This window comes from Protopterus annectens, chromosome 10.part0, assembly GCF_019279795.1.
Source record: "Protopterus annectens isolate FY-2018-M chromosome 10.part0, PAN1.0, whole genome shotgun sequence".
In the NCBI taxonomy this organism is placed as follows: Eukaryota; Metazoa; Chordata; order Ceratodontiformes; family Protopteridae; genus Protopterus; species Protopterus annectens.
Window position 1 is genome coordinate 996,961,061 of NC_056744.1, and position 21,650 is coordinate 996,982,710.

General features: G+C 37.5%; 1 protein-coding gene and 1 long non-coding RNA gene across 2 annotated transcripts in view; one reads left to right on the forward strand and one right to left on the reverse strand.

The window, feature by feature from the left end:
• The window catches only part of DYNLT4 (dynein light chain Tctex-type 4), a 160,900-nt gene that overhangs the window by 36,271 nt on the left and 102,979 nt on the right, over positions 1 to 21,650 (reverse strand). The gene's annotated exons all lie outside the window — the stretch shown is intronic.
• Positions 18,473 to 21,650, forward strand: part of LOC122813444 — a 436,310-nt gene continuing 433,132 nt past the window's right edge. The window contains exon 1 of the long non-coding RNA XR_006366686.1: positions 18,473 to 19,186. This is a non-coding gene — a long non-coding RNA (uncharacterized LOC122813444). The remainder of the gene's footprint in view (positions 19,187 to 21,650) is intronic.

The window sequence follows — 21,650 nt, forward strand, 5'->3', positions numbered from 1 at the left end:
GTAACTCACTAAATATATCAAATAATTATAAATATAACAAATATTCCTAACCAATGAAACAGGCCTGCCTAAACCAAAAAGATGAGTGGAGCAGTAATGCAGCGGTTAACAGTGTAGCCTCACAACAAGAGGTTTTCCCGTTCAATTCTCAGCTGGGGTGCCTTCTGTGCAGAGCCTACATGTCCTCCCTGCATTCTCATGGGTTTCCTTTGGGTGCTCCATTTTCCTCCCAAATTCCAGAGACATGTGTCTGGAGTGTTTCTCCCCAGGTCTCCACTAAAAATGGGCTCTGTCACAGTCGGAATTTCCTGGTAAACAAATGTTAAATAAAAAGAGGCTAGAAACTCTCTCTCATTATACCATGTCTTACAGACTTTTGACAGGAGATCTGTCTTGCTTACTGCACTGTTAGAGACCCAGTTGTGCTGGATCTCCTGTTTCTCTCCATGTCTAATATCTTCACCAATATTAGACCCAGAGATGTAAATCTTCAGGTCTGTGTTTAATCGTTGAACAGCATGTTCCTCGAATGGCAAGAGGAAGATTAGGTGCACTCCCCACACCCCCACTAATTATATATGCCAACTCCGAGATCTCACTACAGTGGGAAAAGGGCAGGTTTCCTTATAGCTAAGTTACTGGTAAGTAAATACTACCTTACGCTTCCTTTATGGTGGCCAACTATTATCGTTCGAAGTAAATCATTATGATGATATTGCCATTTGATTAAAGTAAGGTTTGATGATTAGTGCTCAACAAAAAGCTATTTGATGAATGTGCTGTTCGATGATTAAACATAAACTCAAATCTTCACCAACAGATAAATGCAACACATTGGAGAGGCATGCTTATAAGGCAGCACCTCCCATACCTTTAGAATAAACTTCTCCTACATGTTAAGCAGTGTGATTTAATATCTTACTTTAAACATACACTTGTGACTGAATATGCATCCACAAATTTACTCTGGGTTTTACTGTTATGGCCTTCCTGGAGAAAGGAGGTGCTGCCTGAGGGATGGTACTGGCAAGGCATGAATGGTCATAAGATTCGTTAGTCTTAGAATATCTATGAATCCATGTATCTAAACTGTTTTTATTGCTTACTCCCATAGCTTGTCAGGAAATCTCTGCCTACACCCATAATGATCCTAAATTGCATAAAGTGGGTACAAGAGAACAAATGAATAATTAAGTGCAGCAAAATGATTACTACATTGTAAGTCCGCCTAGCTCCAGTGAAATGTACTACTGTGAAAATTCTTCCTAAAACAGGTCATTCGACAGAGAGAGCAAAAGCCTATACTGGTAATACACATGCAGGACTGCACTACCTTATGGAAATTAAATTTTCCTTGTAAACATATATCTCAATTGCAAAAAGTATGTATGTGAATGCAATGTCTTATTGTACTTTTGTAAAGTAATGTCTTTACTGCTATTGATCTCGGGTTGTGTTTGGAAAAGGCCAATAGACAAGCTCACTAGCCTGGCAAAAAAAGAAACAGCAAACAGTCAATCAATAAGTAAACAAATAAACTATCCAGAATTTTGCAAGGCATCCCAGATTTTGCATCATATCTTTTTGCCCTGTCCCTCATAAAATATTGAATTTTCTGCTAAATCACTCAGAATTATACCTCTCAACTCTCCAGAATTTTGCAGAACGTCCAGAATATTGGCTCATATTTTTGGTCTGTTCCACATAAAATCTGTGGTTTTCTGGCAAACCATTGAGGATTGTGCTCACTAAACAATGAAACGTTTGAGTTTTAGACTTTATATCTTTTAGAAAATGCATACCAATGCAAAACCTGTTATTCTAGCAGCTTTATAAGTTTATAAGAGCAATATTTAAAATCTGTCCCTGTTTTTGGCTCTTTATCACCGCATTATTTTTGGCTTTGTTAAGAATTCTTAAGTAAAAGTTGAAAGGTATGTAGAGGATTGCAGTCGGTCACTAATACAAGATATTAAAATTTTATATTTTTATTGTTCAGAAAATGCACATTGAGGCAAAAACCTATTTGTTCTGTTAAAATTTTAAATGAAAAAGTAATAGTTAAAAAACATTCCTGGTTGTGAACCATCATTCCTCTGTTATTTTTGCCTTTATCCAAAATTCTTGATGAAAGAAGCTATCAGTATGACTCAGAACGACTCCCACTGGCATCTTCATGGTAACTACGAGCTCAACTAGCCGGAAAAGGACATTTTATTACTCAAATAATGTTTTTCCTGCTGCCTCAGCTTGCAGTTACTTTGGAAAGGGCAGTGTGAATGATTCTGTTTTAATTCCTACTTCAGGGGAAGTTTCAGGGCACATCGGGCAGCTATGAAAGTGGGGGTGCAGTTGCCCCCCTGGCTCTATGGTTCCGGCACCCATGCATTTCAGAATATGAGGCAGATCGGTTCCATTATAATACCCTGACAAAACCATACAAGTGCAAACACAGAACTGTTTGGCTCTGAATGCACAAAGCTGCTTATTTTCATTCATTGTTTGATTTTAATAGAAATGTTTAGTGATTAACCTAATTAATATCTGTATATACAACGGCTGCTAGTACTGATATTTTAATGACCCTAAGTATCCTAGCCATTGATTATCAGGTAGACAATGCAGTTGTCTGAGCAAATGGAAAAAATATGGTCATTCATCTCAAGCTGAAGTCTATGACACTGTACTACAGAGAAATTTTGCTACTCAAACAGCATTTAGAGTTGATATAATGATCATCATGGCTGCCACGGAGTTTCTACAGTCATACATTTTTCACAAGAAACTGACATTATTTGGGAGATGGCTCAGCACGCAACCAGGAAAAAAATTCTTCTGCATTTACTGCTGTTGCTATGAATGTGCACACATACACACACACACACACACACACACACACACACACACACACACACACACACACACACACACACACACACACACACACACACACACACACACACACACACACACACACACACACTACAAAACCTGCTACTTTTGTAAGGCATGTTCATTGCTTATACTGCTGTACTTAACAAAATGAACATAGTGTTGTACTTAAAGGATAGAAACTAAAGCCAGAAAAAAGCCAAGAATGACAGTACAGCACTGAGCTTTGTTCGGTGCTGCTCTATAAATAACCTGAACTTACTCAACCTACTTGCACCTTAAGACTAAAGAAAATCTGCTTAAATTAGCTCACTCAACAAGTTTTTTAAGCATTTTTGTCCCAGTTTTCAGTTTAACTTACACTTTAATTAGCGTAACTAATTTTGCAACATTTTAAGATCTACTGTACAGTGCACTGCTGTTTGTAGGTGTTTCACACTATTCCTAGGATTTAGAAATGAACAGTGTGATGTACTAGGCAAAATTGTACAAAGAGTGGTGGCACACTGGGTAGGGGCCAATTCAAAGACAGTGGCGTTGTTGTCCTGAAATCAAGAGAAACTGTATGGTCAGCATCATAATCACATGTAAATAAGCAGCACTTGGTGAATGAACCCCACTCAATGAGAATGAAAGTAAACAATATGTCAGAGGGATGTATAAAAATTGTTCTGCTCAGTCATGTGAGGCTATCAGCGAGATTTTACTCTGTGATTTCTTGGTGAACAGGGAGAAAGAGAGAGTCCATGCTATGATTACAAGTGTAGCTGCAGACATGGCCAATCATATCTACGTAAGAAATGCTACAGCAGTTCTTTATTGTGATGTTACAGCATGGGGAAGAGTATATGTCCTTCCTAAGGACTACAAAAAGGAGAAACAACAATATCTGGGCATGCTACAAAATAGCTAATTTCCCTGAGGTTCTAGGGGGGCACTGACTGCAGACAGAGGGGGGAAACACTATTTGAGCATGCTACAAAATAAATAATTTTCCTGAGGTTCTAGGGGGCCACTGACTGCAGACATGGTGAGAATCAACACTATTTGAGCATGCTAAAAAATACCTAATTTCCCTGAGGTAATAGGCCATTGACTGAAAACAGAAGGGGGAAACAACAATATTTAGGCAAGCTACAAAATAGCTAATTTCCTTGAGGTTCTAGGGGCCATTCACTGCAAACAGAGACGAGAAACAACACTATTTAAACATGCTACAAAATAGCTAATTTCCCTGAGGTTCTAGGGGCCACTGACTGCAAATAAATTGTTATCAGAGCCCTGCCTAATTCTTGTGGACATTAGTATACCAACCATAAGGGTTGGGGAGCCACTGAAATAACTGGCTGCAGGGGAAAAGCATGTAAGGTAGAAGCCATGGTAATATGCTGTGGAACTGGCAACGAGGTGGTGTCTGGTTTATAACTATGGACCAGATTGGACACAATAGTGATTAAAACTGATGCATGCAATACTGTAGCCAGACTATAATCTACAGTACATTGACTGGCCATGCTGCGTATTAGACATCACACATATAATACAGATATGAGGGCAGGGCATAGTAATCATAATATTCACAAATGGGGGCTTGCAATGACAGGAATCGCAATAAGCATAGTGTTGAGGTGTGGTTAACCAAGACTGTGGAAGGGAATGTATGATGTGGGCAGGGGATTGTGGGAGCTGGGTATACTGCATAAGAAGGCAACAGTGCTTATTGATAGCAGCAGGGATCTAGTAGTACTGGCTATTTGCTCAGAACTGATGTCAAGGAACAACACAACTCTTGCAAATGTCACTGTATTGTGTGTATGCTTGTGGGACAGGTGTTGTGGGACCTCGTTGGGAAGGATATGGACAGCGGACATCCTTACCATGGCTGCATCCCCTCTTAGGGATGGCACTGGCACCAACACCTGCCAGCAGTGATGACAGTGAACTATGAGGCCATGGCTGCCTAGACATGTTGTGACTGACCACCATGTGCTTTATTTCTTTGTGGGTGGATGCTCTGTGCTTCAGCAGGCATACCACTCATATGTATTCATTTCATCCCAAATCTGACTATGCCCTACGTCTTTTTACCCCATCACACTTTCCTGTAATCTGTACATTGCTATAGTTACATACTGCCGAGCTCCATCACCCACCTCCCTGTGTTTCCTCATTCCCCTGTTAGTAGGTAGATGTGCACCAATCTCCTTCCAACAACAATAATGACAATAGAGTACTATTGTTAGACAGTAATTCTCTCCACTTGCCACTGTCTCATGCACTCTTACCAAAGCAGCTGTAGAATGGTCTGTTCTGTGTAGAGTGAAAACAATATCCATTATCAATGTCACTTGCTAGTCCAGCAAATTACTGAAGCACAGTGAGACCTCCAATGGCCATGGTTGTTTTATCATATAGTTTCAAGACTCATAACATGATGATTATACTAATGAGGCAGTTTTCCTATGAATAGCAAATTTAGTGCACTATGCATCAGCCTGGACTACACAATAAGGCTCATGTCTACTGGTCCACACTCACAATGACTTCAAACCACATTGCACATGCTGGAACAGGCTTGTTAATCAGCTTTGCAGCCTCTGTGGGTGGTATGGTACAAGTACGGACAGGGATGTGGGTTGAACAAGGTACTTACATTTAGATCAATGTGTTTCTCCCTAACAATACCACCCTGGAATGATGTTCAGTAATGATCATCCATATGGTGGCAATGGGTTCTTGGTGTGTATCACATGATACCCACACTGGGCATCAGTGTGAATCTGCTATACATTTCCCTGATTGTAACCTGTGGGTCATTGCTTCTGAAGGTGTGGAGTGTGGAAGGGCTAGTGTGTAGTGTAGGAAAAAACAAAAATCTGTTTGTACCTCATGCAAAAGGACCATAAAGAGCACCTCCTGGGGAAACATATGAATGTCCTGTCTACAAAGTGCATGCCTGACACTGCCTTGCCAGGACACATGACCTGTGATGCCAATGATGCCACCAGGGTTAAATGATAGAAAGGAATTTACTGCTTTCTTTAAAAGGAAAGGGCTGCATCATTGACATCACAGGTCATGTGTTTAAGAAAAAGGGGTATTTAAATGTTTTAAATTTTGTTGTCACATTATGCAGTCTGAAGAAGTCCTGTGTGAATGAAAGCGCTTACTGTTTGATGTGGATTTATTTGCTATTAAAGACATTATCGTTCTTTTGGTTCTGGTCCAGTTTTATTTCATTTTTCCTTGTTTTTTTTCTGGTATTAGTGGTGTTTGTTTTCATTTAATAGTAGATGTCTTATGTCATGGTACAGTAATTCTACCAGGTGTCTGTGGCCCATGTGTATTACATTTTGGTATATGTGGCTGTCTCCATGACTTGTTCATAAGTTCATAGGTTCATAGGTAGGTACTAGGCTATTGGCCCTAGGGCCTATACAAGCCTAGCCAAAAAGGTACCCCGGCTTTCACCACCCAAGAAAATAATTTTCCTGTGCCCCTGTTAAGCAGAACCACAGAAGTGATCCCCGGGGTGAATTTCCTATTAACCATCCAATCATCGAGATTTTTCTTGAAGAGTGCTAATGAGGAGCTCTGTTTTGACATAGATAGGTAGTCTGTTCCAGAGTATGGGAAGTCTCTGGGACAGGAATCTATCCCTCCAGCATGTTCTGTTTATTGTAGTGACAAGGTTCAGGTCCCTAGAGCGTGTAGCTCGGAGGGATTGGAATTTCTTTAAGTGGAGCATGTCCAATAGCTCTGGGTTTGACATAGCTTTGTATGTTAGGCAGAGATCGCCTCTGAGTAGGTGATATGCAACAGAGTAAAGCTGGAGTTTTTTGAGACGGTCTGCGTAAGGCATCTGTTTGAGGCCGGTAATCCTCTTTGTGAGGTATTTTTGTGGCCTTTCCAGTTGTTGTAGATGTTTTGTGAGGTGCATACCAAAAGGGCCGTTGTACTCTATAATGGGTCTAATGAGTGATGAGTAGAGGGGAACAATGACCTCTTTTTTTTCTGGATGATAAACCTTTTGTGATGAGGTGTGCCACGTAGAAGGATTTCCTGACCACTGTGGCGATGTGATTATCAAAGGAGAGACTACTGTCCGCCTGTGTCCCAAGGTCTCTTATCACACTTTTGGTGTTAAATAGACTACCGTCTATGTGGTAGTTCATGGGTACAGAGTTTTTACCAAAGGGGATGACAATGCACTTTTTGGCATTGAGCTTGAGACCATGTCTTTGACACCAGGCATCTGTCTCAGTAAGGCCTTTTTGTAGGATGTCCACATCATTAGGAGTCACAATTATGGCTCCTAGTTTGCAGTCATCTGCGAATTTAGTTAGCCAAACACCTTCTGTGTTAGCCTGTACTTCAGAGAAGTGGATACCAAACAGGAGAGGACCCAGGAATGAACCCTGTGGTACTCCACTTGTCACTGGTCTGAAGTCTGATTTGGAGTCTGCTACTTTCACAGTGTGGGTTCTGTCAGTGAGCCAGTTGGCAACCCATCTTGTGACATAGGGATTTATACCTAGTTTAGTGAGTTTATCTATAATTCCAGAGTGGGGATGGTGTTGAACGCCTTGGCGAGATCTAGACAGGCTGTGTGAAACACCTTACCCTCATCTATGGCTTTGGTGACTACTTCAAAGAAGTCTATCAGGTTTAGGAGACATAATCTGCCTTTTACAAACCAAAACTGTGTGGGGTCCAGAGTTTGGAGATCTCCAATGTCTTTGTTTATGAATTCCATGATGATACGTTCCATGGCCTTGCAGTCGAGGCTCATCAGGCTAATGAGGCGGTAGTTCCCGGGATCTGTTGTGGCCCCCCCTTTCATAATTGATGCCTCACAGGGAACTGTCTGGTAGGCCATATCTGCCACTCAGTGTTAGTTCATTTGGGCAGAACACTTCAGGTTCCTTGTAGTTGTTCAACCCAGCTTCCATGGCCCCTGCAGTTCCTCTTTACCACTCATGCAAGCTCACGTGCCATACAAATTGGTGGATAGGATAAGTGGTATTTAATCTTGGTCATTGTGGCACACACACTGTTACAATACCTTTTTCATTTGCAGTGTATACTATGTTTTGTTTGCAAATGCATTGGTAGCAGCATTCTAATGTACTATCTGCCAGTTAGTATACCTCACTGATAACTGCTTTTGCTTGTGTGTTTCCCTCTGTTTATTGTTGTCCTGTTCTTATTTTTTGTAATTTATTGCTCTATATATCTCCATTTATTTTCATAGTTGCAGTGACTGCCAAGACAGTGAATATAGTGTGGTATTGGCCGCCACACTGCCCACCTGCCTTACCATCACCTACTAAGTTATCAGCTGTCTCCATATCAGCATCTCTAGAAGATGAAGTAAGTCATCCAGAGGAGGGTGACCAGAAAGGTTCTTTGTTGACCTCCAGTGGTCTGTGTCCAGTGGGATTATAGGCTATCAGTCAGGTCGTTCCACTGATGAATCCTAGTATGTTACCTGGCAAGAGGTGGAGAGCCTGGTGATGACCTTGAGGGACCAGCAACTTGACACCTACATTGGCAGCCTGGTGTGCACACCCTTGTACAGCTGGCAGAGTTGCACAGCTGCTTGGCTTTGACCAACATATCATCAATGACTAGGCCCAGCCATGAGGGCAGACATGGAGATGACTGATCTCAGGCTGGGTGTGGCACTGTGCATTGTGGCAGTCAGCCATCAGTCCGCCCTCATCTCACATCATGGAGTTCCCTTTACTTGAGTGTTAGTTCCCTCCCCATTTTGTAGTCCAGTCCTCTCTACCACAAGCTGTTTTCCCTCTGTCTGTCTGTGTGGTATTTGTATTCCATTTGTATTACTGTTTCAGCATCTACCTTACTGGTCTTTGTCTGCCTTCCCCTGCTGCCATCCTAGACCCTCTTTCCTGCTCACATCTTCCACTTCTTATCTTCCACTTCTGCCATTCTTAATAATATGATAAGATGGCATCTGACTCTTTTAATACGCTTTTATGACCTACTACTTATTCTGTTTTATATTTTTATGCATCATTAAGTAACATGCATATTAGGAACTCTCTTCTATCTAGCATATAATATATGATCGACTTTATTACTTATATCTTACTTATTTTCTTTTATTGTATTCACATATTGGACTACTTTGTTATTGTCTTAATATTTGTAACCATTGTTCAAATTTTTTAATTCTGTTTAATTTGTCCTGTGGAGCTTTTCTTCCCTGGCCTCCACTGAAAATGGGCTCATACCCAGTCGGACATTTCTGGTAAACAAATGTCATATAAAATAAAGAAATTAAAAATTATACCATTGCTTCCCCAACCCATACCCCTTTTCCTTTCCCCTTTTGTGTGTTCTTCTCCTTGCTTGTACCCTTTCTTACTGTCCTTATATGTGCATTTCCTTCCCATTTAAAGTAAAAAAGTAGGAAGAACTTTGCTGTGTAGCCTCTATCAGGACTCTCACTTGTGTTCATAGTTGTACAGCAATGTGTGTGCAACAGCGCATCATTGCAAGTATGCTACTTGGATACTACTAGGCTCACTAGGACACCTGACCACCATTACACAGTGATGGTCACTATGCAGCCTGTTGAGTTTTTGCCAGTGAAGTCCCTAATTAGTTTCAGTCCATCAGACAACATCACTTCTACTGCACTGACAATCTGCTGTGGGCCATATTGCTCTACTTTATTTGTGCTATTTTGTATTTATGAGGACATATACGCAATTTATCTGAATCTGATCCTTTAGAGAGTTGTTGTACATATATTTAAAACTTTCAAATTCCTAGAGAAATAAAGAGAAGTTCAATATTTATACCAACACCAGCCAAAGCTGGCAACATTGAACAGACAGAAACTTGGGCAAATTATCAGTAAAAAAATACAAATATTTCTTCTAAAGTCCCCCATTCATGCTTGTCTTAGGTTCATAGGTGTATACTAGGCTAATAGCCCTGGAGACTTTACAAGCCTAGTCCATAGGATTACCCTGGCATCGTGCCAAACAACCTTAGTTTCTAGTACCTCTGTCGAGTAGAGCCACTGGAGTGATCCCTAGGGTGAATTTTCTATTTCCCATCCACTCATCAAGATTTCTCTTGAAGAAGGCCAGTGAGTTGCTCTGTTTGACAGTGAGGTGCTCTGTTTGACATGTATGGGAAGTCTATTTCATAGCATGGACAGTCTCTGGGTTATGAACCTGTCCCTCCAGCACATTCTGTTGATTGTGGTAATGAAGTTGAGGTCTCTAGAGAGTGTGGTGCAGAGGGATAGGGATTTCTTTAGATGTAGCATTTCTAACAGATCTAGGTCAGACATGGGTTTGTAAGTCAAGCAGAGATCGCCTCTAAGTAGGCAATATGAGACAGAGAATAGTTGGAGTTTTTTTAGTCTGTCCATATAGGACAAGTGTTTAAGGCCTAGGATCCTCTTTGTGATGTACTTTTGTGGCCCCTCCAGTTGTTGCAGGTGTCTAGTGAGGTACATGCCAAATGGGGCATTGTATTCGAAGACTGGCTTAATGAGGGAAAAGTAGAGGGAGACAATGACCTCCTTCTTCCTGGATGCAAAACCCTTAGTAATGAGATGTGCCACATAGATGGACTTTCTGACCACAGTGGCAGTGTGGTGGTCAAAAGAGAGGTTGCTGTCAACCTGTGTTCCCAGATCTCTTATAACGCCATCTGTGTTCAGTGGACTACCATCAATGTGGTAGTTCATGGGAACTGGGTTTTTCCCAAAGGGAATGACGACACATTTTTTGGCATTGAGCTTAAGGCCATTGTTCTGACACCAGTCGTTGGTCTCAGTGAGGCCTTTCTGTAGGATGTCAACATCACTTGGGGAGTTAATAATGGCTCCCAACTTGCAATCGTCTGCAAACTTTGTCAGCCAGAGTAACTTGGTGTTGGACTGGACTTCTAAGAAGTAGATGCCAAACAGGAGAGGATCCAGGACCGATCCCTGTGGGACTCCACTTGTGACTGGTCAGCAGTCTGACTTGGAGTCAGCTACTTTCACACTGTGGGTTCTATCTGTGAGCCAATTTGCAACCCACCTAGTGATATAAGGGTTGATGCCTAGCTTAGTGAGTTTTTCTATTATTCCTGAGTGGGGAATGGTATCAAAGGTCTTAGCCAGATCAAGGTAGGCTGTAGGAACCATCTTGCCTTCATCCACAGGTCTGGTGAATAATTCAAAGAAGTTGACCAAATTGAGCAGGCATGATCTACCCTTCACAAAACCAAGCTGTGTGGGATCCAGAGTTAGGAGAGTCTCTATATCCTTATTTATTAGGTCCATGATGATGCATTCCATAGCTTTGCATATCAGACTTGTCAGGCTCAATAAAAATAAAAATAATCCACTGTGCTATCTTCTCAAGCAACAAAAGGAGGGAACACAGTAGAAAGCGGCTCCAGCCAGACGTTTATTGAAACAACTCAGAACATGAAAAATACATATATCCAAAGTTAAGCGCTTTCACCTATCGTATATAGGCTTCATCAGAACTGATACATTTTAACAATACGCCATTTTAAATAACCTTTTTGGCACGAAACTACAAAGGGTTGTTCATCATTCTTAAAGTTGTATGTACCTTCAATTTGATTGAACAAATGAATTTATTTAATGTAAAATAAAAATGTATAAATGTATGTGTATATAAGTTACTATGAATAGCATAGCCTCCTCTCTACACATACTGATTAAGTACCATATAACAACAATATTCTTTAAAATAAAATATGTGACATTCATATTTTACAATGTACATATACTGTATTAGTAATGTATAGGTTGTAATGTACATATGTATAATCGCTAAATTCATTAAAACTTCTATTATTAAACTCCCTTAATAAAATGATAAATAAATATTGTGTTGAAAAATCCTTTGACAATTAATATTGTGTTGTAACAATAATATAATTAAAAAAGTATTATTAAAAATGTTTTAAAAAATATGTATACAAACTAATAAAATAGTTGAAAAATTATTAGAAAAAATTTATTAAAAAAAATTTTTTAGAAAAATTTCTTAAAATGTAGGGAACTAATGTGCAAAATTTATATTCAATATAATTTACTATCAATACTACACTATGTTTAATGTTAATATATAATATGCAATAAATATAATATTAATAAATAATTGATTAGTGTAGGAGAATGATCAAATATAAAAAGTGTGTGAATAAAAAATCATCAAAATCAATTGATTGTTGATAATATTTGTATTGTTAATCAATAGAATTAATGTGTTCTTAAAACATGTTCACTTATGTTATGTTGACTATTTGACCGTAAATGACACTTCCATTGTGTGTAGAATAATTAATAAATATCATAATAAAATTATTATGCACTATAGTGTGTCAGATACTATGCTACTAATTTCAGTATTGATTTGTTGTTAAAAATTCACCATTAGAAAATACAATATTGAAAATTCATAATATAAATAAATCAATACTAAAAAATGAAAATTAAAGTTAAAAAATCAACATTGTCAGAACAACATTAACAATTTTATGTTTAAAAATGTTTCATTAATAAAATATGTATATTTTTACAAAAAATATATGTACAAAAAATATATGTACAAAAAATATATATATTTTCACAATTAGTACTTTTGATGAAGTGGTTCATTTCAAGAGGACAATAAATGCCTCATTATCTGATTAACAAGGGTTTTATGGCTATAGTGTCATTCAAACCAGGTGTCGTGGCAGCATCTGTAAATAACTGCCACCATATTTCTTTGTAGCTTAATAAATCCTTAATACTACCCCCTTTCAAATCTGGTTTAATATGTTCTAAAATGCCAAATTTGAAACTATGTTGGTCACCCTTACTTTCCACATGCCTGTACAGTGCATTATTTGTGTCTTTTCTTCTAATGCAATATGAATGGTCGTAAATTCTCCTTTTAAAAGCCCTCTCAGTTTTTCCAACATAGTATGCTGAACATTCATCACATTTGGCAATATATACTACGTAGGGTGTGTTGCAATTACCCTTGACAGGCCTAATTACTGTTCTATTGCCATTGTCTAAAGTAAGTTCAGTTTGTCCCATTATGTACCTACATTGGTTGCAATTTCCACATCTTTTGGTAGATGTTGGTTTACCACCTTCTCCTCTTTTTAAATTAGTCTCTTTACCTATTTCTAAAATTTTCTTCAAATTGTGTGACATCTTATAGACTATAAGTGGTTTGTCCCCTAATATTCTAGATAATTCTGGGTTCACTTGAAAAATACCCCAATGCTTTTCCAAAATTTCCTTAATTGTGTTTACAAAAGGAGTATACGGTAATATGCAGGCCTTTTTATATTTACTAATTTTATTTTGTTCTTCTTCTTGATCTGTTGGAATAATAGCACCTAAAATGGGTTGATATTTTGTCTCTCTCTGAGATATAACATACTGTTTGACATCATGTAACATTTTTTTACTATATTTCCTCTCAGTAAACATATTAGCAATATGTTCAACCTCTGCTAACATATCTTCATTTCTGGATGTCATTCTAGCCGCTCTGATTATTTGGCCCTTGAAAATATTACGCATCTTCTTAGGATGATTGCTGTCATATTGTAGATAGTCGTTGGAGAAAGTATTTTTTCTATAAATGTTTGATTTGAAACCTTTTTCATCGTGAGAACCAATAGTGTCAAGATATGGTAAACCTTTACTACTAATAGTATGGGTAAATTTTAAGAAATCACTACTATTGTTAATAAAAGTGATAAATTCATTCAGCTCAACCATATTGCCTTTCCATAAAATGTAAATATCATCTAAAAACCTTGTATAATGAATGATATTGTGTCTCACTATGAAAAAGGTTTCAAATCAAACATTTATAGAAAAAATACTTTCTCCAACGACTATCTACAATATGACAGCAATCATCCTAAGAAGATGCTGCGTAATATTTTCAAGGGCCAAATAATCAGAGCGGCTAGAATGACATCCAGAAATGAAGATATGTTAGCAGAGGTTGAACATATTGCTAATATGTTTACTGAGAGGAAATATAGTAAAAAAATGTTACATGATGTCAAACAGTATGTTATATCTCAGAGAGAGACAAAATATCAACCCATTTTAGGTGCTATTATTCCAACAGATCAAGAAGAAGAACAAAATAAAATTAGTAAATATAAAAAGGCCTGCATATTACCGTATACTCCTTTTGTAAACACAATTAAGGAAATTTTGGAAAAGCATTGGGGTATTTTTCAAGTGAACCCAGAATTATCTAGAATATTAGGGGACAAACCAATTATAGTCTATAAGATGTCACACAATTTGAAGAAAATTTTAGAAATAGGTAAAGAGACTAATTTAAAAAGAGGAGAAGGTGGTAAACCAACATCTACCAAAAGATGTGAAAATTGCAACCAATGTAGGTACATAATGGGACAAACTGAACTTACTTTAGACAATGGCAATAGAACAGTAATTAGGCCTGTCAAGGGTAATTGCAACACACCCTACGTAGTATATATTGCCAAATGTGATGAATGTTCAGCATACTATGTTGGAAAAACTGAGAGGGCTTTTAAAAGGAGAATTTATGACCATTCATATTGCATTAGAAGAAAAGACACAAATAATGCACTGTACAGGCATGTGGAAAGTAAGGGTGACCAACACAGTTTCAAATTTGGCATTTTAGAACATATTAAACCAGATTTGAAAGGGGGTAGTATTAAGGATTTATTAAGCTACAAAGAAATATGGTGGCAGGTATTTACAGATGCTGCCACGACACCTGGTTTGAATGACACTATAGCCATAAAACCCTTGTTAATCACATAATGAGGCATTTATTGTCCTCTTGAAATGAACCACTTCATCAAAAGTACTAATTGTGAAAATATATATATTTTTTGTACATATATTTTTTGTAAAAATATACATATTTTATTAATGAAAAATTTTTAAACATAAAATTGTTAATGTTGTTCTGACAATGTTGATTTTTTAACTTTAATTTTCATTTTTAGTATTGATTTATTTATATTATGAATTTTCAATATTGTATTTTCTAATGGTGAATTTTTAGCAACAAATCAATACTGAAATTAGTAGCATAGTATCTGACACACTATAGTGCATAATAATTTTATTATGATATTTATTAATTATTCTACACACAATGGAAGTGTCATTTACGGTCAAATAGTCAACATAACATAAGTGAACATGCTTTAAGAACACATTAATTCTATTGATTAACAATACAAATATTATCAACAATCAATTGATTTTGATGATTTTTTATTCACACACTTTTTATATTTGATCATTCTCCTACACTAATCAATTATTTATTAATATTATATTTATTGCATATTATATATTAACATTAAACATAGTGTAGTATTGATAGTAAATTATATTGAATATAAATTTTGCACATTAGTTCCCTACATTTTAAGAAATTTTTCTAAAAAATTTTTTTTACTAAATTTGTTCTAATAATTTTTCAACTATTTTATTAGTTTGTATACATATTTTTTAAAACATTTTTAATAATACTTTTTTAATTATATTATTGTTACAACACAATATTAATTGTCAAAGGATTATTCAACACAATATTTATTTATCATTTTATTAAGGGAGTTTAATAATAGAAGTTTTAATGAATTTAGTGATTATACATATGTACATTACAACCTATACATTACTAATACAGTATATGTACATTCTAAAATATGAATGTCACATATTTTATTTTAAAGAATATTGTTGTTATATGGTACTTAATCAGTATGTGTAGAGAGGAGGCTATGGTATTCATAGTAACTTATATACACATACATTTATACATTTTTATTTTACATTAAATGAATTAATTTGTTCAATCAAATTGAAGGTACATGCAACTTTAAGAATGATGAACAACCCTTTGTAGTTTCGTGCCAAAAAGGTTATTTAAAATGGCGTATTGTTAAAATGTATCAGTTCTGATGAAGCCTATATACGATAGGTGAAAGCGCTTAACTTTGGATATATGTATTTTTCATGTTCTGAGTTGTTTCAATAAACGTCTGGCTGGAGCCGCTTTCTACTGTGTTCCCTCCTTTTGTTGCTTGAGAAGATAGCACAGTGGATTATTTTTATTTTTATTGGGTTTGTTTTTTCCTCGCAACGTTTGGATTCCAGACTTGTCAGGCTAATGGGACGATAGTTCCCAGGGTCTGTAGTCACTCCTCCTTTGTGGAGAGGAATGACTATAGCAGTGTGCCATTCAGTAGGAACAAAGCCTGAGATGAGGCTGTGACTGAACAGGGCACATAGGTGAGGTGCCAGCTCACACTGTAGTTCATGTAGAACACAACCAGAGATATTGTCAGGTCCCATACAAGGTGTATTCTTGGCCTTGGAAAGACTTCTGCTTGATCCCTCCACAGCAGTAATTTTAGTTTTGCTTCCTTTTACGTTTGTCAGTCAATACCAGTCACCCGAGGTAGCTGACCACTAGTTTTGCTTCCTTTTACCTTTGTCAGTTAACACCAGTCACCTTAGGTAGTTGACCAATGATAAAACAGCTGTTCACTATTTTTTTCTTCCAGCCTAACTAAGATCTACACTGGCACCATTTCTATTTCCCTTACAGTGACAGGAAAAGGTGTCACAAAGCATAGTGTTGTTGCTGTGTTCTTTGTGGTTGAGTGAGTGAAAAGTCCTGCCTGCTTTTGAAAAATAACCCATCATGGGAGCCAGAGCCATAGGGTGGGGAGGCAAGAGCCTCCACTTTTAACAGCAGCCCAATGTGCCCTTAAGCTGCTGCCAGAGTAGCAATTACATGGAATCATTCATTTTGACATTTGCAAGGTAACGGCAAGCTTAGGCAGCTGGAAAAAGATGACTGGAGTAATAAATCATCTTTTTCTGGCTGCCTAATCTCACGGTTACCATTGCGAGTGTTTCTGGGGCATACTGATCAACTTCTTTGGATTTTGCATAAAGCCAAATGTAATGGGGGTGAAGGCTGAAAACCTTCATTTGAAATTTTAACAGAACAGGTTTTGCATCAACATGCATTTTCTGCATAATTAAAGTATGGAATTTTAATAGCTAGCATTAGTGATTGACTATAATCCTCTGTATACCTCTCAATGTTTGCTTAAGAATTCTGAACATAGCCAAAAATAAGGGGGATAAACAGCCAAAATACCACACAAGTGCAACATTAGCTTAATTTGTATGTTTCTATGAAATTTCTGTGCCATCATTCCAAACATAACTCATTTTTACACTATATGCATCTTGTGTCATGAATATGCTTCTGTTATGGCACCAAACAGCTAAAAAAACTACCCTTTTGGACCACTAAGTGCCCATTTTACCTCACAGCATTCAGCAGATTCAAATACTACTAAACCCACTGAGTCTAGATATTTTTTTAAAGAGAAACAGAACTCTATAGAGTTCAAACTGCATGCAGCAGAAGTTTTAAGGTTGCAAATAATAATTTTTCTAGTCAAACAAGCACTATTTTGAACACTGTTAATGAATAAAAATGGATGGTTTGCAGTACAGCAGCCCAGTACCATGATCTTCCCTGCTGTTAACTGTTAATTCTGACGTATGGCTCTGTGCCCAAGGAGATCTTCTCAGAGTTCATGCCAGACTGTATTACTGTACAGCCTACAGCAGAAGGATTCAGCTATGCCTTCCCTGGCTTTAGTTGCTCCAAAAACCTACATTCCTAGAAAACTTTGTTTTGTGAACCCTTTTACTTTACCGTATGCTAAAGCTTAATGCCAACATGCCTTCATATGCCCTACAGCACTTGTTGTCAGTTAGCTCCTCATACCATCCTAACTGCTTCCTCTGTATTTTAAAATGCTGTACAGAGAGCATAGACCAAATATTGATCTACTGGTGCTGCTTGCACAATGGACTATGCCATCCCTGCATGCTAACACCACTTGGCTTTTTTTATTGCACCCAGCATTATAGGGGCATTGCTTCTTACAGATCAGTATTTAATGTAACCATGGTAACCAATATCATGGTGTAGTATGACTGTGGTGTCACAAAATTATTTTTGTGCTTCAGGGGTGTAACTTACTCTCCTTGGACATAACCTTTGCTGCTTTGCCCTCCTGACTATCAGATGCCACCAGGTAAAAAGAAAAGGTATTCCTGCTGCCTAATCAAGGGGACAGTGCTAGCACTGCTTGTACTGTCGTTATTAGCTTGACAAGTTGCCTGTGGAACAAATGTTAAGCAAATGTTAAAGTTTACTTTATTTCTAAAATGTAACACTTCTTAATCTTTTCATCTCATGCCAAACACATATATGCAAAATGCTGTAATTTTGTCTGTTTAATAGCAGCTGTATTGATTGCCATGTAGTTATGTAAGCCTATACAGCTCATATTTGTCTAACATCAGAGGAATGCTGTTAGCCATGATAATATCAGTATGCTTAAACCACACTTTGTTGCTCTTTTAGATGGAAGATGGGCGAGGCTGTTTGTACGTAAAGCATCCTGCAGGATATCCTATTAAGGATGCTGGAACAGAACCTGAGCAGATGTTCATGGGGGTGTCTGGGAATTATGACTCTGCTCTGTATAATTTTGAAATGAGGAAACAAATAATTCAGTGTGAGTAATACTGTTAATAAGGTTAGTAAACAGGAACTAAAAGCCCATATCTTATAACAACATTTGTTGAAAACTGAGAAAGCCTCTAAAGGTATTAGTTGTGAAAGCTCACAAATTTCAGGCAAGAGTTGTCAGAAGAAAATTCCTACCCTGATCTCTATAAAATGGTAACCATAGCAAAGTCAAACATTGAGACATGGCCCTAACAACTTGCCCTGGGTTTTAAATGGCTGTCTGTCTTCTTATGTGGTTAACTAAAAGTGCAGACCTACCTTTAATACTGCAAGTTTACCTGTGGTGTTTAAGATGGATTGGGGCAGCTGAGTTTTATAATGGAACAAAAAATACAGCAGTAGCAACCCGGCTCACACATCATGACTCATGCCAAATCAAGACCTGAGACACTGCACTGAAGTCATACAGGAGTACAGTATACAACAAACTTCATATTCCAGAGGAAGAGTTCATTTATATCACCAGTGCCAGGTGGTAGACGGGGCATCATGGCAGACATTTTGTAACTGGACAATGCACAGATTTCTGCACTAGGTTGAACATATGAAAGTGCTTGTTTGAGCAAGGTACCTTTCGAAATTATGAGGAGGGAAATTTTGACTTCAAAACTATGAAAACGGTAAGTATGATTTACTACTTTCCCTGATGTGCAGTGGCCTTGGAGGTAGTTTATTTAGAAGTAAGGGCAGTGTGAATGTTCCCCATGTGGAGTGTAAATTGGGCATCATAATTTCAATATGGAGTTGTAAGGGGTTGCATTGATGTCATTGCATACTTTGTGTGGGAGAGGATACTCTATGTGGGATATAATACAAAAGCCATCCATCTGCAGTATAATGGCTGCCAGGACCCACTATCCTGCTTTTGTTCTCCAGTAAGGAGGCAAGTGGCAATATTAGTCATGAGAGATCACAGTCCACCTGAAGAAGTGGAATCCACCTCCCCACGGCAGAAAAATAAAATCAAGCTTTCTCAATGACAGTGGCCTGAGAAACCAACTGTACATAGAGCTGTAGACAGTTTATGGATCAAAACTGTGGCAGCAGATTGGATATGTAGCTTCAGAATCGTTAAGTTCTAAGCAAACAATCCTATTGTCAAATGTTTTACTCTTTAAAAGTTTTTTTAAGTAGAAACTATACTATGAGAAAGAAGTAGGCTAAATGTACTAAATTTTATAGAAGTGTACACAACACTGTTTTAGCATGAATGCATGTGTAGTATAGTAACTGTTTTCTGTTTAATCTCACTATCAAGTTATGTGCACCATGTGCATCCTGGAACTTTTATGGTGATGTCTGAACTAATGTTTATGTTATTTTTCATGCTTTCATGGAATGCTTATGTATTGATGTCTTTCACCTGGGTAGTGTCTAAAAAAGGTCAGCTGATCAGACCATCTACCTGGTTAACAAATGTCAATAAATAAATAGGCCGATCTATAAAGCAGAAGTCTTGGCAAAAATGGCTGAGCAAAATGGGTATAACATAAGAATCAGCATGTATCAGAAGCTATGGTAGAGTATGCCAACTTAGTGGCCCAGAGTGATAAAGCCATGTCTGAAACCGATGAAACCAGGTTCAGTTAGTGGGACTGATCATTGGAGAGACCAACAAGGGAGAAGTGGGACTGAAGAGCAGTTATTGGTTCTTCTATCCTGGAAAGAAGGTGGCAGCATTGTCCACAGCTTAAATGATATGTGATAAATGATCAAGAAGCAGACAGAAACACAGGGACAAAATAATGCACTCTATATGACAAAAACTGCAATGAGTGCATTGCGTAGTAGCTGGGGCATAGATGTGTCAAATCATAGATAAGCCTGCTAACCTTAACTATCAGGAGTATTCATTGAGGCAGAAAATGCTTAATGCCACTTAAGAAGTCCTAGAGATTCATCTTTTAAAAGGTTTGAGAAATGAAACACTTCTGACAAGCATTCTTTTTAATATTTTATACCTCTCCAACTTAGCCTGACTGCTAATAACACTAAATGAGCATTGCCATGGCAACTTTCTATGTTTGAAAAAATACCGACACTCACAAACTACTTCACTTACTGTAGTATAATTCTAAGTTAAAATGAAGGTTTAATATCTAACATAGGACTGTATCTTTTCATGAAGAAACACAGTTAAATGATTATGAACAGAAGGATTGGGCATCTGCAGTGATCGATTACTACATTCTCAATCTTCTCTGTATTTTCAGTTTTCCTTTATTTTTCAGCAGTGCATTCAGTTGTCTTTTACATGATGTATTTTGGCTAGGAGGTAGGGTAGAGCAGGGCTTAAATGATATACGATCTACAACTAAAGAACAAATTTAAAATTACTTCAGACTTACTAACATAATTTGTTGATGATTCACTTAATTTGCCTGCTTACACATTATTCCTTGAAAAAAAAATACAGCCATCAGGTTTTGACATGCTGTGCACAGAAAAAGTGTTCTTAAGTATCACATTTCTTTTTGTCTTATCACATATTCAATGTTGTTGTAGTCATCTTTTACTAGATGCACTGAATTCACTGCAAATGACTTTCAAATGCCATTTTGACATTTGATGAGTCAGTGTCTATAGATAACACCCATAAGTACACATACAGATCACACATGGTAGAACAAAAAAGACAGAATCACAAAACACTAAATGACTTAGTAGACTGAATCACAAAGCATTGAATAGTTCTCTCCCACTAAAAAGAGCCCTATATTGGTATATCAGGAATCCCCAAGCTATAAAACAGAGATCAAGTGTTGTCTTAGAAGTGATACATTTATGGAAAGGGTTTTAGTAACATAAAGTGTAGGTTTAGGATTGGGGGCAGGGTAGGGTTATGGTTAGAGTTAGCTTCCCTCTGTACCATTTCACTCATGTGTCCTAACCCTAACCATAACTCTAACCTTATCCCTGCCACTTATCCTGCATGCATATTAAATTACTAAACCCCCTTTCCCTAACATTACTACTACACAAGACAAAAGGACACAGAATACAGACAACACAAAACATGCACAACACTGACTCTATACCCTTACCTAAACCTTACTCTAACCCTAACCCACAAACACTTGCATA